The following is a 16993-nucleotide window of genomic DNA, read 5'->3' on the forward strand; positions in this document are numbered from 1 at the left end:
GGACCGGACAAATTCCTCCTCTATGCTGAGTTATATGCTGGTGAACTAAATTCATCAGTGGATGCCCTGCTGATTGCAGAGGGTTTGAGAAGTGTGTTCTCAGTTGTAGGACTTGAGAATATAATATACAGTAGTTAAAGCTTCAGCATCCTTTACTCTCTCTCTCTTTCTTACACTCACATCACATACATATATACTTTGAAAGCTTAGATCCAAGAGGGGCTCCATTGATTTCATTTCCCCCTGCTCTATAATGCCATAAGCTATATTGATAGAGCAGACTTGGGTATCTATACTCAACAAGAGCAATAAAGAAAAGATGAAATCTATTTTGGCTGCCTTTGGAGCTCTATATTGTGCTTTCCCTCCCTGAAAGAGTCTCCAGTTGCTTTAATGCCACAGTCAGAAGTGGAGAAAGCAGTCTGTTTCTAGTCCCTGTTTTGCATGTGTGAACTCCTAAAATCTGTTCTCTTCCTTTCCCACATTAATCTACAAAGGGTTGGTTTTCTTTGTCTTTTAATCCGCATGGAAAGGTCTATTTAAATACATGCTTCTAAATGCATATTCTGTTAAAATATGCATTTCAAAAGACATTTCCACTGAAAATACGCATTTAAATGCATTTCACTAAGATATTTGAACTGAGAACTAAAGCCAGAAGATACCGAAGCTGGAAACACCACATTGGTTAGATCAAAATTGATTGGTTCACTTTCATATTCAAATGTGCAATGACTGAATTCCCTAACAGAAAGCAAAAGTGTTATTGTCAGTCTAATCACCTTCTTTGTAAATACCAACCGGAACCAGACATAACAGTAAGAGCCCTGTGCATCAGGTTTGGATGAAAGCTTGATGCCTCAGAAAGATTTTGGGCTTGTCAGAGGTAAAGTAGGGTACCTCTAAGATGGCACGAGCCAAAGCAGGGACCCCGAAGCACATCATAGCACCTCAGCACCTCAGTTTTGGGGGGACAGGGGGTGGGCAGGGACCCCGTGGTTCTGAATGGGGCATCCGTGCCCCTGAAGGACCAGGTGTGCAGCCTGGGAGTCATTTTGGACTCACAGCTGTCCATGGAGGCACAGGTCAATTCTGTGTCCAGGGCAGCTGTCTACCAGCTCCATCTGGTATGCAGGCCGAGACCCTATCTGCCCACAGACTGTCTTGCCAGAGTGGTGCATGCTCTAGTTATCTCCCACTCGGACTACTGGAATGCGCTCTAAGTGGGGCTACCTTTGAAGGTGATCTGGAAACTACAATTAATCCAGAATGCGGCATCTAGACTGGTGACTGGCAGTGGCCACCAGGACCACATAACACCGGTCCTGAGAGATCTGCATTGGCTCCCTGTACATTTCAGAGCAAAATTCAAAGTGTTGGTGTTGACCTTTAAAGCCCTAAACGGCCTTATCCCAGTATACCTAAAGGAGTGTCTCCACCCCCATCATCCAGCCCGAACACTGAGGTCCAGCTCCAAGGGCGTTCTGGCAGTTCCCTCCCTGTGAGAAGGGAGGTTACAGGGAACCAGGCAGAGAGCCTTCTTGGTAGTGGTGCCTGCTCTGTGGAACGCCCTCCCATCAGATGTCAAGGAAATATGCAGCTATCCTATTTTTAAAAGACATCTGAAGGCAGCCCTGTTTAGGGAAGTTTTTAATATTTAATGTTGCATTGTTTTTAACACTCAATTGGGAACTGCTCAGAGTGTCTGGGGAAACTCAGCCAGAAGGGCGGGGTATAAATAATAAATTATTATTATTATTATTATTATTATTATTATTATTATTATTATTAAAATACTGGAGACAAGTGTTTGCTGAAGGTAGAAGTCATGCTTTTAAGCTGATGATAACTCCAGGGTTGGAAGATGGGGAAGAGCAAGAGAACGTAGAAGTAGATTTACCAGCTGTATTTGCAGGAAAACCACTGAAGCTTTTTTAAAAATAATAATTTTGCAAGATGCATGACCTCAGAAAGGGGTAGCATCACCTGTGATTCTTCCCATCAAATTTTAGACAGGTGCCATCTCTACTGCCATGTGGGCACTTACTGAAGACCTTTCACTTCCAACAAGCCTTTTAAGTGGATATTTTTTTATCCAGGTCTGCATCTGTATTGGAACTATTTCAAACTGTTTTTATAAATCCAATTGCTTTTAAATGTTTGTATTGTTTTTATATATGGAACCACTTTGACAGTTTCCTTGTTTTGTTGCTGTGACCATTTTATTTTTATTTTTCCGTGGTATATTTTACTGTTGTAACCAACCCTGGGACCTTATGGGTAAAGGTAAGAAATCTAATGAATAAATGTACAGGTAAGAAAGCAAGCATATGAATAATAGACATTTCAATCAGAAGAATAGGGTGGTGTATGTGTTTGTGTATATATCAAATATCTGATAGGCTGTCACATGGTTGATGGAGCAAGCTTGTTTTCTGCTGCTCTAGAGCGTAGGACCCAAACGAATGGATTCAAATGACAAGAAAGGATAATCTGACTTAACATTAGGAAGAACTTTCTGATTATAATGACTGATTGACAGTGGAATGGACTCCCTCAGAAGGTGGGGGACTCGCTTTTGCTGGAGGGTTTTAAGCAGAGGTTGGATCATCTGTAAGGGATTCGTTAGCTGAGATTCTTGCATTGCTGGCAATGGACATGATGATGATGATATCTTTATTTAGACCTGTTGGACACCCCTGCAATAGATGACCCTTTGGGTTCCTTTCAGTTCTACAGTTCTGTTCTGTCCTTATTTTAGTGCACATCCCTCTACATATTTTTGCTGCAATTTTTCCTAATACACACATTTTTTGCAAAGCAATCTACCCTAAAAAAATGAGAGGCACAAATACAAGATAGGTGACACCTGGCTTGAGAGCAGTACATGTGAAAAGGATCTCGGAGTCTTGGTTGACCACAAACTTGACATGAGCCAACAGTGTGACGCGGCAGCTAAAAAAGCCAATGCAATTCTGGGCCTCATCAATAGGAGTATAGCATCTAGATCAAGGGAAGTAATAGTGCCACTGTATTCTGCTCTGGTCAGACCTCACCTGGAGTACTGTGTCCAGTTCTGGGCACCACAGTTCAAGAAGGACACTGACAAACTGGAACGTGTCCAGAGGAGGGCAACCAAAATGGTCAAAGGCCTGGAAACGATGCCTTATGAGGAACGGCTAAGGGAGCTGGGCATGTTTAGCCTGGAGAAGAGGAGGTTAAGGGGTGATATGATAGCCATGTTCAAATATATAAAAGGATGTCACATAGAGGACGGAGAAAGGTTGTTTTCTGCTGCTCCAGAGAAGCGGACATGGAGCAATGGATCCAAACTACAAGAAAGAAGATTCCACCTAAACATTAGGAAGAACTTCCTGACAGTAAGAGCTGTTTGACAGTGGAATTTGCTGCCAAGGAGTGTGGTGGAGTCTCCTTCTTTGGAGGTCTTTAAGCAGAGGCTTGACAACCATATGTCAGGAGTGCTCTGATGGTGTTTCCTGCTTGGCAGGGGGTTGGACTCAATGGCCCTTGTGATCCCTTCCAACTCTATGATTCTATGATTCTATAAAACATTGCATTTTTGTATGCTATTGTCACCTTCACTCCAGCATAGTCCTTATTGTGCGGGTGATTTGGCTGGCAGAATTCAGAGAAGTGCAAATTTCAAAGGTTGGCTGCCTTTTGGTTCATATATTTTGTCTTCGAAAGTGCAAATGAGTTAGCTTTGTATCTAAATACAAACTTTTCAACTTTTGCCCCCTTCCTTAATTGTAGCCCCTGTAAACTGTGAGCAGCATATATTAACCATGCAAATATTAGTGGGCGTAATGTCCCATGCCCTGATTTGCACTGTCCAGAGACGGTGTCAGGAGCTGGACCTGCTGAGTCAGGGATCAGGTAGCTTCAAGGCACCAGTGGGGAATCACTGCTAGACATTCCAATTCCTTGCTATTTGCTGGCTTGAGGTTCTCTCTCCCTTGACCTCACTCCTTGCCTGCTTGCTGACCTTCCTATCGAACTCTGCCTCCTTGTCATTGCCTGTGCTGATGGTCTCTTTCTTTCAAGGGACTTTGATTGACCTGAACTGCTGCCAGTCTCCAAATACTGGAGTGACACCTCAAAACACTTGAGAGAACCAGCTGACCTTTTCTTCTAAACAAAGGAACGCTCCATAAGGCGAAAAGAAAGATAGAAGGAAGTATCAGCCAAGCTATGACACTGAACTGAAGGATAGCAGGTGTGCCTGGAGCCTTGACCTCAAAGCCAATTTTGCTTAGAAAACAAAGTTATCATCTTGGAGAAGAGGAAGAAAAAGATGCCTCTGAATCAATTTGATACTTGGTTGACAAGCAAGGCAAGCAATGTGGTCAGAGGAGACATGACACGTGCCAGGAGATGTATGGAATAAAGTCTCAACTACTGAGGCAACTCAGAAAACAAACAAGTCCAGCTGTGTTTATCCTTTATTTGCTCCATTAACAAATCACTTCCCACAAAGCATCTCATAGCAATTTCACTATGCGATAATATCATGTATAAAACCATTGCACATATAAAATAAACTGAAACAAACATGAAACAAATTCCAAATCTGTTTCATGAACCGATTTAGAAGGCTTATTGAAAGAAGAAAGTCTTCATCAGATGCTGAAAAGGCTATAGAGGTGACGCCCTTTCTGATATCTAATGGGAGAATTCCAAAGGGCAAGTGTCACCACACTAAAGTTTGGATCACTATATTGTATGGAATGTACCCCCTATTAAAATGGCATCTGCACAGTGCAGTGATTGATTGAGTAAATAAGGCATAAGACAATATTCCAGGTGTGTGTTGTTTATAGCTACATTTGACGCCATACCTACAATAAGCAGCACCTCATCCAACATACTGTATTCATTACAAGCACACACCCCTGTTAAATATTACCTCCTTTAAATATTAAGTGCTATGTCTATTGCCTTTGGGGAAACCTTCCTCTTCCTTTTAAGCAGAGACCTTTCACCATCTGCATCTAGATTTGAATTGCTAGATAAATAGATGATAGATAGATGATAGATAGATAGATGATAGATAGATAGATAGAGATGATAGCTAGCTAGATAGATGATAGATAGATGATAGATAGATAGAAATATGATAGCTAGATTGTTAGGAGTGCTAATTTTGCCACCCTGGACTCCTTTGGGAGGAAGAGCAGGGTGATGAAGATGAAGATAATGATGATAGTTCATGAACACAAAATTCAGGACAGTGAATCCTAAATTTTTAACACCAGGCTCCAAAGTATTAGGAATGAACATAAACTACTGTATTTAACCTGCTAGATATGCAGAATTTTGAATCACCAACATTCACAAACACCTAAGGTGGCTTAGGTGAAAGGGTCAAGATGGCGGCGCAAGCACTTGCAGCGGCTCGGCACTCCGAAGACCGGTATTCAGTGATTTGTGTTTTATTTTTATTTGTGAACTTATTGCTGCTAGGGACTGTGAATACTCAGGCACAAGTAATTTATAGTCGTCAAGAGCTCTTAAGTATCGGCAGAGGAGAAGGTTGCAGCCAGGAGGTCTCAACCTATAACATTCCAGCTGAGCTTATCAGAGAGCCTCCATATCTTGCACATTCTTGGGATACTCCCCTTGCTCTCCTTGCCAGAAAGAAAAGAAAACGGAGGGGGCGCAAGCAGAAGAGGGGTTGCAGGGCTGGTCTACGAGTGAGGCTAGGTAAAAATCCCCACAAGCCTGCATTGCCAAGTCTCCTTGTATCAAATGTGAGATCCTTACCCAACAAGGTAGAGGAGTTGGAACTTATTACCTCTCGGCAGAAAAGTATCCGGGACTGCTGTGTTATGGTCCTTCTAGAGACGTGGCTGGATCCCTCCTTTCCACAGGGACTTCTGCAGCTAGAAGGACGCTCAGTAATTAGAGCGGATAGAACCGCCGAATCCGGGAAGAGCAGAGGAGGAGGAATTTGCGTCTATATAAATAACAACTGGAGCTCGGACATCAAACAAATGGACACGCATTGCTCTCCTGACTTGGAGTACCTAGTGGTGAAGTGCCGCCCTTTTTATTTGCCACGTGAGTTTAATGTTGTTATAATAACAGCGGTGTATATACCTCCCGATGCAAACACTACTACAGCTATGGGCCACCTGCTAACTGCTATTAGCAGACAGCAGCGGGCCCACCCGGATGGAGCATTTGTGGTTGCTGGTGATTTTAACCGAGCCGATTTAAGGACTGTGCTCCCTAAGTTCCACCAGTATGTTGATTGTCCCACTAGGGGGGGAAATACCCTGGACCGGGTATATAGTAACATCATGCATGGATACAAGACCAAGCCCTTGCCCAATTTGGGGCAGTCAGACCACATATCTTTACTTATGATACCTTCATATAGACCTCTCGTACGCAGAATTAGACCATCAACTAGAGAGATACGAGTGTGGCCAGTAGGTGCATCTGAGCAACTTCAAGATTGCTTTCGGAGCACCGAGTGGTCGCTTTTTGTGGAGAATAATGTGGACACATACGCTTCAACAGTACTGTTCTACGTTAAAAGCTGCATTGATGTTGTCACTACTACCAAACAAATACGGGTGTTCCCTAACAACAAGCCCTGGCTAAACAGGGATGTGTATCTTCTGTTAAAGGCAAGAAATGCTGCTTTTCACTCTGGTGATGCGCAACAGTATAGAGAAGCCAGAGCCAAATTGAAAAAGGGCATTAGGAACGCCAAAGCTATGTACTGCCGGAGGATCGAAAAACATTTTGAGAGCTCCGACCCTCGTCGAGTATGGCAAGGCCTGCGACAAATTACAGGGCAAAATATTAAAAACGAACTGGCTAGCAGCAGTGCGCACCTGGCTGATCAACTGAATCAATTTTTTAGTCGCTTTGAGGTGGGAACTGGAACTACCGTCACTACAGCATTGGCTACCAGCACATCATCAGAAACTACTACTGATAGACAACCATTTTTATTACAGACCTGTGACGTACAACGTGCCTTTCGGAGCATTAACATTAGGAAGGCAGCTGGACCGGATGGAATCATGGGACGGGCTATTAGGGACTGCGCTGCAGAATTAGCTGGTGTGTTTACGGACATTTTTAACCTATCCCTGTTGCAGGGTTCTGTCCCTACCTGCCTGAAGACATCGATTATAGTGCCAGTCCCCAAGCAGTCAGTGGTGGTATCTCTCAATGACTATAGACCAATAGCCCTAACATCTGTCGTTATGAAATGTTTTGAGAGATTGGTGCTAGATCATATTAAGGCTGGTCTTCCATCCACTCTAGACCCGTTCCAGTTTGCATACAGAAGAAATAGATCTACTGATGATGCTATTTCCATCGCTGTCCATACTGTACTGAGTCATCTAGAACGACAGGGAACCTACGCAAGGCTGTTGTTTGTGGACTACAGTTCTGCCTTCAATACAATTCTGCCAGACAGGTTATTTCTTAAAATGACCAATTTGGGTATACATCAGAAGATCTGTCTGTGGGTAAGGAATTTCCTGACTGATAGGCCGCAGACAGTGAGAATGGGCCCTTACTATTCTTCTACTCTAGTATTAAGCACAGGAGCCCCTCAGGGATGTGTGCTAAGTCCCTTTCTCTATTCCCTGTACACATTTGATTGCACCCCACTGTATAAGTCCAACACAATCATCAAATTTGCTGATGATACAACAGTGGTGGGGCTCATTAGTGAGAACGATGAGACTGCTTATAGGAAAGAAGTACAGGGGTTAATTCAATGGTGTAAAGAAAACAATCTTATGCTTAACACCAAAAAAACCAAAGAAGACTTTAGGAGACTTTAGGAGAAAGAAAAGTGTATTTTTACCATTGCACATAAATGGCGAGGAGGTGGAGAGGGTTGGTAGTTTTAAATACCTGGGCATTTACATCTCTGAGGACCTCTCATGGACTGCAAATATTAATATGGTTGTGAGGAAGGTGCAGGGGAGGTTGTATTTCCTGAGAATGCTCAGGGGACTGAATCTATCTCAGCACCTACTTCTGTCCTATTATCACAGTACCATCGAGAGTGTCTTAACCTATAGTATATTATCGTGGTATGGGAGCAGCTCTGAAACGGATAAAAAAGCTTTACAGAGAATAATTAAAATTGCCCAGAATGTTATTGGGCTCCAACTACCAACCCTGGATGAGATCTTCACGTCTCGCACTTTGAGGAAGTCACACAATATCCTGAGAGATCCCACCCATCCCGCTCACAACTTCTTTGAACTGTTGCCTTCGGGCAGAAGATATAGGACAATGAAAACACGAACCACACGCCTTCTGAATAGTTTCTATCCAAGAGCTCTGATTGCACTAAATAATGATCTCAGGGCCAGTTGCAAGAAATAGCAAGCAGGGAGTAGGAAGGAATGAGACAGGTTTTTAGGTTATGTTATGCTTTTAATAGGTTATGTTACATTCTGGAGTATGATATGTTTTTATAGATTATGTCTGAATAGGATGAGAGTGTTGGAGATACGTGCAAATGTGTATGTGAACCCGGTCTTTGGGTGGGTGTTTGATTTTCGTTGTTGTGTATACTGTGTATATACGGACAATGACAATAAATTTATCTTATCTTATATCTAGGCTATAGCTCAGTGACAGAACACTGATTTGCTTGCAAAGTTTTCTGAGGTCAGATCTCTCGCACTTCTAAGTAGATCTGGAAAAAAATCCTTTCTGAAACCCAGAGAGCTGCTGCCACTCAGTGTAGACTATACTGAGCTAACTGGACGAATGATGTGACTTAATGCAAGACAACAGCTTTCTATCTTTCTTGAGAGCAAATAATTCTTTTTCCAAGTAGCAAGCTGGAGACTGTAAGCTCCTGGATCAAAACTGACTTGTCAAGGTGGCAGGGCAACACTTTTATTAGTTAGTCCCTTAGACCTCTTTAGTTCTGAATGGATCTGAAAAGACAGGTTGGATCAGAAGGATTCAAACAGGTGGATTCAAGGAAGGGCTGATTAAGTGGACATCCTTATGGTGTTCCATTAATTGACATGGGTTCAAATCCATGGTCATTGATGTACATAATGTGTGGAAAGGTCATAGCTCAGTGGCAGAGCCTTGTATGAAGAAGGTCCCACGTTTGATCCCTGGAATCTCCAGGTAGTGCCAGGGACTCCTGCCTGAAACCCATGGAGAGCCACGGACTACAAGGCAGCTTCCTATGCCAGTTCTTCCATAGATTTATCTACTGTGTTGTTCAAACTCTGTGGGGTGGAGCAGAGCAGAAAAACACAGGAGCAGGATTTTCCCACCTGCCTGGTAGGTGGGAGAAGGGAGGGGAAGGAAGGGGCTGGGAGCTGAGGAAGACAAGCAGAATCCAGAGGGTTAACCTGAAAGGCTACCAGCAGGGAGAGAAGGCGGGGGGAGAAAAGGAGTCTATGGTGGGGAAATTAGTCAGTGGAGAAATGACAGAGCCCTTCCTACACATGCTGTTCTGTCAGGCTGCACAGCGTCTTCTGCTTCAGAGGTAATTACATAGATTTTCTGTCTTGTACTTGCAAAAACACAGCCCAGCATTCCACCACCGCTGGTAGCTCGGTGCTCCAGGGCTCCAGCTGCATGGGGCTCGGAAATGTTTACACAATTTCTTTTTAAGATTACCACTTTCAAAAGAGAAATCCAGTGAAGAATCTGGCTGCAAGGGGAGAGTCCTCTTGCAAGGCCAATCAAACTTCTGGAGAGACCTACTGTCGGGAATCACATTGTCTCTCCCTTTCTTCCTTGGAAGCCTGCTGCTTTTTAACTGAGGCCTTTTCTAAGTCCCACCCCCTTAAAAAAAAAGAATTGAGAGGGGCTTTTACACAATATGGGAGCTTTCCATTCTGATTGAAAATATGCACACCTGGCCGGGATCTTGGCTCCCCCCCACACCCCCGATGTATCCCATCAATACAATGATTCATTTTTTAAAATTTCCTTTATTAAACGTAAAAGTCACTTGTCAGCCAAAAGTTGTCAAGCAACTATGAAATGAGGGAGAATCGGTTTACAAAATACGAAAGCAGACCTGTGATGAGGAGGGAAGCTTATTAGAATATAATAACAATCAAATATATATAATAGGCTAACCTAGGTCTGAATGTGGAAAATCGAGGACCTCTGTCTATCAGTTATTGTGTATGTTTTCTTGGTTTGTTGGTATTTTCTTTTATAGTTTTCTAAGTGTGTGTTGTAGTAATAGCCTAATAAAAAGCATGTTAAAAAACAACAACAAATGTTGTCAAGCAACTAATAGTAACACAAACAAGCAAGCAAGCAAGCAAGCAAGCAAGCGAGTGAGCAAACACAAACATACATAATGGCATAAGGGAAGAAAAAAATAGGGATCATGTAATACATATGTCTGAAATGACACAAAACCCCCCCAAACCTACAAACAACACACCAGATGTCAGCATCGCCCTTGAGCCAGTGTCACCAACTGGACTCATCCACTCAGCCCCAACTGGGCTAGGCGAGCTGGGGTAGCACTTCTAGAGACCACCTTCTGCACAGGAACAGGTCAAAGTGCTGTGGACTCACAGCTTAGAGTTGTGAGCACCAGATTCACTTCCACAAGAAGACAGTCGTCGCACAGCAGAGTATAGCAGAGCATAAACGACTCGGAGAGCAGCTCTGTAGAATATCTTCTTTATTCTATCTACAACTATAATACACAACTATATACAGAGCTAAATGAGGTCTAAACGAAAATGCTGAACTGCACTGAGTGTCTGCAGCTGCTCTTAGCAGCAACCTTATCTATACACACGATCTCTCTAATAATAATAATAATTATAATAATAATAATAATTTATTATTTGTACCCCGCCCATCTGGCTGGGTTTCCCCAGCCACTCTGGGCGGCTTCCATAGAAACAAAAAATACAGTAAAATATCACAGATTAAAAGCTTCCCTGAACAGGGCTGCCTTAAGATGCCCTCTAAATGTCAGGTAGTTATTTATTGCTTTGACATCTGATGGGAGGGCGTTCCACAGGGCGGGCGCCACTACCAAGAAGGCCCTCTGCCTGGTTCCCTGTAGCTTTGCTTCTCGCAATGAGGGAACCGCCAGAAGGCCCTCGGCGCTGGACCTCAGCGTCCGGGCAGAACGATGGGGGTGGAGACGCTCCTTCAGGTATACTGGGCCGAGGCCGTTTAGGGCTTTAAAGGTCAACACCAACACTTTGAATTGTGCTCGGAAACGTACTGGGAGCCAATGTAGGTCTTTCAAGACCGGTGTTATGTGGTCTCGGCGGCCGCCCCCAGTCCTCTCTAACACTCAGTCTCTCTCTCTCTCCGACGCTTTGATGTGAGGCTGGAGCGGAATAAGTAGAGAGCAGAAACCGCCCCTCCTCTCTGAAGAATCAGCAGAGAACATCAGCAGATTCTTGGATATGGGAGGGGTGAAATCTCCTCACCATTTAATTAGTAGCAAACATTAATTATACTCAAATACAGTGGAACCTCTACTTACAACCACAATCCATTCTGGAGGCCCGTTCGGAAGTCAAGATGGGTTGGTGGGAGAGGCACCATTGTGCATAGGCGCAGGCAGCGATTACCCGCTTCTGCGCATGTTCGAACAGCGATCGCCACTCCTGCGCATGCGCGAACAGCGGCAAGCCCACCGGTTACTTCCAGGTTTGCCACAGATATTGGGTGAAATGGATGTGAGCAGAGGTGGACGTAAGAAGAGGTTTGACTGTAATGGACAAATAATACTTCCACACACTGACCAGCAGATAAACAACTATTTCCCTCATTTTAACCTTCTCACTCAAACCTTAAAGTCTGGTATCAGGCCAGCTGTTACAAATGAGTTGTAGGTGGGGTCATCCTTCTCTTCCAGGGATGGTTCGCCCTCGCCACTTGCGCAATGGAACTCTCCTCCCCCTGGAACCCCCAAAATCAGTTCCAAGTGTTCCCCTACCCCCCGGCAGATTTAGGGAAGATGTGGGGAATGTCTGGGGATAGGAAAAGAGCGAAAGATCAGTTGTACCAGCATAGATCCTTGCATCGAAGGATGTAGTAGCTGAGTACTAATACTTTTATAATACTGTCAATGGAAACACTTGAACTTCTGTCCTCCTCCTCCCATCTCCAAATCTGTAAAGCAGTTGAAGTGCTGCAGTTGGAGCAACCCATTGTTCAGGTGCACACTGAGATTCTTCTGCCCACCCACCAACTGCCTGGCCAATCACATTTGGAGGAGCCACTCATTGGCCTCCAAGTCAATAGTTTTAACATGCTGTTGTGGATTGAAGTGGAGCTCAGGACTGAGGCATGAGAAGGGCTGTTGTACTCACAGGTTCAAGGGAAATGGAAGAAAACATGAAGGTCCGGGGATAAGAAGGTAAGAAGAACTATGCTGGATCAGGCCGAAGACCCATCCAGTTGAACAACATGTTCTCACAGCAGTCAACCAGATGCTTATTGGAAGCCCGTGAGGAGGCCCTGAGCACAATAACACTCTCTCCATATGTGATTCCTAGAAACTGGTATTCAGAGCCAAACTGGCAATGGATGCAGAACATAGCCATCACATCTAACAGCCTTATCCAAGGGAGATAGTCAACAGAGGCTGAGAAAGGTTGAATGTTATATATTGATTTGAGCTAAGCAGTTAGCTCTGGCAATAGAATAATTAGGGGATGCACAAAATACCACAACCATTTTCATTTTATGAAGTCTCGAAAGTCAAATATTTTAAGGCAGCCCCGAGTCTCGTGTTCTCATGTAATATATTCCTAGCAAATTAATATGACCCCATTCAGCTGCACTTTTACATTATATACATTAAATTATGTCTCCCTACTGGCTTGCTGGATGAAAAAAGGTTAGCTTAAGGGTGGCCTCAGTAACTTCCTGGTGGATAATTAACATTGCCCAGCCCATCAACACAATTGTGCCATTAATTGGCTCATGTGCCGGAGTTCAATTGCTTAAGTGCCATAATGATCCCTGGTACCTCAAAAGCTTCATCAGGTGAGACAGAAAGGTTTTTCTAACCTTAACACTCCAAATAGATTAATTTGGGGGAAGGAGTGATCATATCCAAGAGCTCAGCTGCAAACACACACACGCAGCTGGTCAAAAGTCATGCCACATGGAGTTCTGGCTACCCCTTCTTGAAAAGTTGTTTTGTCGAGGTGGAGAAAGAATGGATAACAGCAGCTGAAATGAGCAGAGGGTTGGACCACTCCCTGTGAAGGAAAGCTTAAAAAAACAGAAGGCGCTTTGAATGACAGATGTATAAAAATAAACTATGGAGAGAGGAAATAGAGATAAATGTTTTTTCTCACATGTTGCACTAGGGATCATCCTATGAAAACAGACCAGACAACAAGAAAATGTCTTTATTGAGAAATGGAGTCTTTTTAGAGAATGTAATGAAGAAATTAGGTACAGGATAACTTAAACCCATTTGTGTTATTTGGAAACTTGTGATATTAATTTCTTATGCTAGATTTTGGTATGGAAATCTGATTCTATATGTTTAGTTCTAGATATCATTTTCTACTTTTCTTTAATTTGGCATCTGTTATGGTACTTTGTTGTGTTATAAACAAACATATGTAAATAAAAAACAAAGAAAATAGGCAAAGAAAATAGGCAAAGAGAACCAGCAAATAATGGTGGGGAAGTGTTTTGGAACAGGAGTTGAAACACTGATCAGTTTTGGTTCTCTCTGTTTTTCGTTTTCCCAATCTTAAATTGAGTTCTCCACATAAAGCATTTTTAAAGAAATCCTCATGAGAATTTGCTGGCATTTAGTGTGAATTTCCTATGCAGCTTTGACCAATATGCATTTTTGCAGGCAATGTTGACTTGTGCAATGCATTTTTTGGGGTATGCTGTTTTCACTAACAAATACATTTTAGTTACAGATAGGTAGCCGTGTTGGTCTGCCATAGTCAAAATAAAAAAAATCCTTCCAGTAGCACCTTTAAGACCAACTAAGTTAGTTCTTGGTATGAGCTTTCATGTGCAAGCACACTTCTTCAGATACACTGAAACAGAAGTTGCCAGATCCTTCTATATAGTGAGAAGGTGGGGAGGGGTATTACTCAGAAGGGTGGTGGGAATGGGAGATTGGCAGATAGCCGAGATGAGCCTGCTGACGACTCTTAACGACTGTAATAGGTCTTACAGGAAAAGGCAAGGGGTGAGAAGGTGAGAAATGGCTTAGTCATGTATAATGGGATAAGAATCCAATGTCTTTGTTCAAACCAGGTCTCTCCATGGTTTTAAGTTTGGTAATGAGTTGCAATTCAGCAGCTTCTCTTTCCAGTCAATTTTGAAATTCCTTTGTAGTAAAACAGCTACTTTGAGATCTTGTATAGAATGTCCTGGGAGATTGAAGTGTTCTCCTACTGGTTTCTCTGTTTTGTGATTCTTGATGTCAGATTTATGTCCATTTATTCTTTGGCGTAAGGTTTGGCCTGTTTGTCCAATATAGAGAGCTGAAGGACACTGTTGGCATTTGATGCCATACACAATGTTAGATGATGAGCAATTGAATAGTCCCGAGATGGTATGTGTGATGTTGTTGGGGCCAGTAATGGTGTTGTCCGGGTGTATGTGGCAGCAAAGTTGGCATCTGGGTTTATTGCAGGCTCTGGTGCCAGTGTCCGTGTTAAGTCTGGTTGTAGTATTATTGTGGGTTAGGAGTTGTTTAAGATTGGGTGGCTGTCTGTAGGCAATGAAAGGTCTTCCTCCCAGAGCTTGAGAAAGAGAACTGTCATTGTCCAGGAGAGGTTGTAGATCTCTGATGATGCGTTGTACTGTTTTAACTTGGGAGCTGTATGTGATGACTAGAGGTGTTCTGTTATTTTCTTTTTTGGGTCTGTCTTGCAGCAAGTTCTCTCTGGGTATAAGTCTGGCTCTGTTGATCTGTTGTCTAACTTCATCTGCTGGGTATTTTAGTTCTGAAAAGGTTTGCTGTAGATCTCTTAGGTGAGAGTCTCTGTAGAATTGGAACAGATGCAGCTGTAACGTAGTGCCTGGCTATATACAATGGACTGTTTGGTATGTTTGGGATGGTAGCTAGAGGCATGTAGATATGTTTGTCGGTCAGTTGGTTTACGGTATAAGGTGGTGTCTATGCGCCCATCCTGTATTTTTATAGTAGTGTCCAAAAAATACATTTTATGCATACTTCCTCCCAACACAACCAATTTTAATACATTGTTTAGTTGGCAAAATTTGGAGAAGTGTGACTTTCGAAGAATAACTGTCATTTGGTGTGCATATTGGCTTGAAATGTGTGAAATGGTCTTTGTTTAGTCATTTAGTCGTGTCCAACTCTTTGTGACCCCATGGACCAGAGCACGCAAGGCACTCCTGTCTTCCACTGCCTCCCGCAGTTTGGTCAAACTCATGTTAGTAGCCTTGAGAACAACCATCTCGTCCTCTGTTGTCCCCTTCTCCTAGTGCCCTCCATCTTTCCCAACATCAGGGTCTTTTCCAGGGAGTCTTCTCTTCTCATGAGGTGGCCAAAGTATTGGAGCCTCAGCTTCAGGATCTATCCTTCCAATGAGCATTCAGGTGGGCAGTTTCCCATTAAAATACAGATATCCCAAGGAGCATATCAACTGAAGCAAGAGGAGAAAGCTCATATTTCCTGGCAAGAGTCGATGATGGAGGTAAGAATCTTTCATTCTGCACCATGAATAATTGCTGATTAGCTAGCAGCTCCTTCTTCCAATGCAGCTCACATCTGAGGATGCTAAACACCATGCATTTGCCCAGTGCTGACAGAGCAAGCCAGCCACCCTCCCTTCAGATGCCTTGAGGGCTCCACAGCTGAAGTCAGTGAAATGTCTCACCACCATTCCTGAATGGAAAAAGTAATCCTAATCAAGGTAATTCATATGGTGCTTTCCCAAATTGTGCTCTCAGTGACTCAAAAGGTCAGCAAGGACTATGTCAGGACATTCAAGTAGTATGAAAGTCACTGGAAATTCCAATCAAGTAATTAATCTGGGAGATGTGCAAATACCAGTTCATAATAGACTCTGCCATGTCTGAATTCCCTAGGGTATTCCCTACCTAACAGCTGTCACTAGGGATAGTTGGATCTCAAATTACTCATGTGTAGAGATGGGTGAATCTGTTGGTTTCTCAGTTTTGGGACTAAGTTCAGTTCTCCATATTTCCACATCAGTTTCTTTTTTTTCTTTTTTAAAGTCCTCTTGAGAATTCCTCTTAAGAATTTCTCCTAGCATATTGTTTGCAATATACACTCTTTAAAAAACAATTTCCACTAATGTACAGTGGTACCTTGGATTAAGAACTTAAGTACCACTTTAGCTAATGGGGACTCCCGCTGCCGCCGTGTTGCCACCACGTGATTTCTGTTCTCATCCTGAAGCAAAGTTCTTAACCCAAGGTACTATTTCTGGGTTAGCGGAGTCTGTAACCTGAAGCATCTGTAACCCAAGTACCACTGTAATGCTTTAGTTAATATTATTTTCATTAACATATGCAGTTTTGTGCCCACTTGACTCTATTGTGTGCATTGCAAAATTCAGGTAAGTTTGAATTTCAAATGACTATTGTTTTGGTTCACATATCAGGAAGTGTGAATTAGGTAGACTCTCCTTTACACATAAACTGAATCAACTTTCTTCCCCATCTGTAGCTTCCACAATGACCTCATTCTCATAAGTTGTTCTTTTTTCCTGGGCAACATATGTAATGTATATAGAAATGTTAAGAAGTTTGATGCAATGCAGATTTGCACCCCCCCACACACACTTTAAAGAACAATATTGGTTTTCTCTCTGTCAGCATTCGGTTTTACGAACATAAGACAACCCTGCTGGACAAAAAAGTTGGTTTCCAGGTGGAAAAATCAAAATTGGAAACAGAATTGTTAGATTCAAAAATTAAGAATTTGTCAAAAATGTATAACTTGCTGTTGAAATGGAACACTCAGGATGAAACGGTGAAATCA

At 42.8% G+C, this 16993-nt stretch overlaps 1 long non-coding RNA gene across 1 annotated transcript; it reads left to right on the forward strand.

Annotated features, from left to right (window-relative positions):
- The first annotated feature begins 5388 nt into the window (after window positions 1–5388).
- On the forward strand, window positions 5389–8621 carry LOC308458916. The gene is made up of 2 exons (XR_013977777.1): window positions 5389–5465; window positions 7839–8621. It is a non-coding gene; the product is annotated as an uncharacterized lncRNA (long non-coding RNA).
- The last annotated feature ends 8372 nt before the right edge of the window (window positions 8622–16993 follow it).

Source organism: Podarcis pityusensis (assembly GCF_964106645.2).
Source record: "Podarcis pityusensis genome assembly, chromosome: 11".
NCBI lineage: Eukaryota > Metazoa > Chordata > Lepidosauria > Squamata > Lacertidae > Podarcis > Podarcis pityusensis.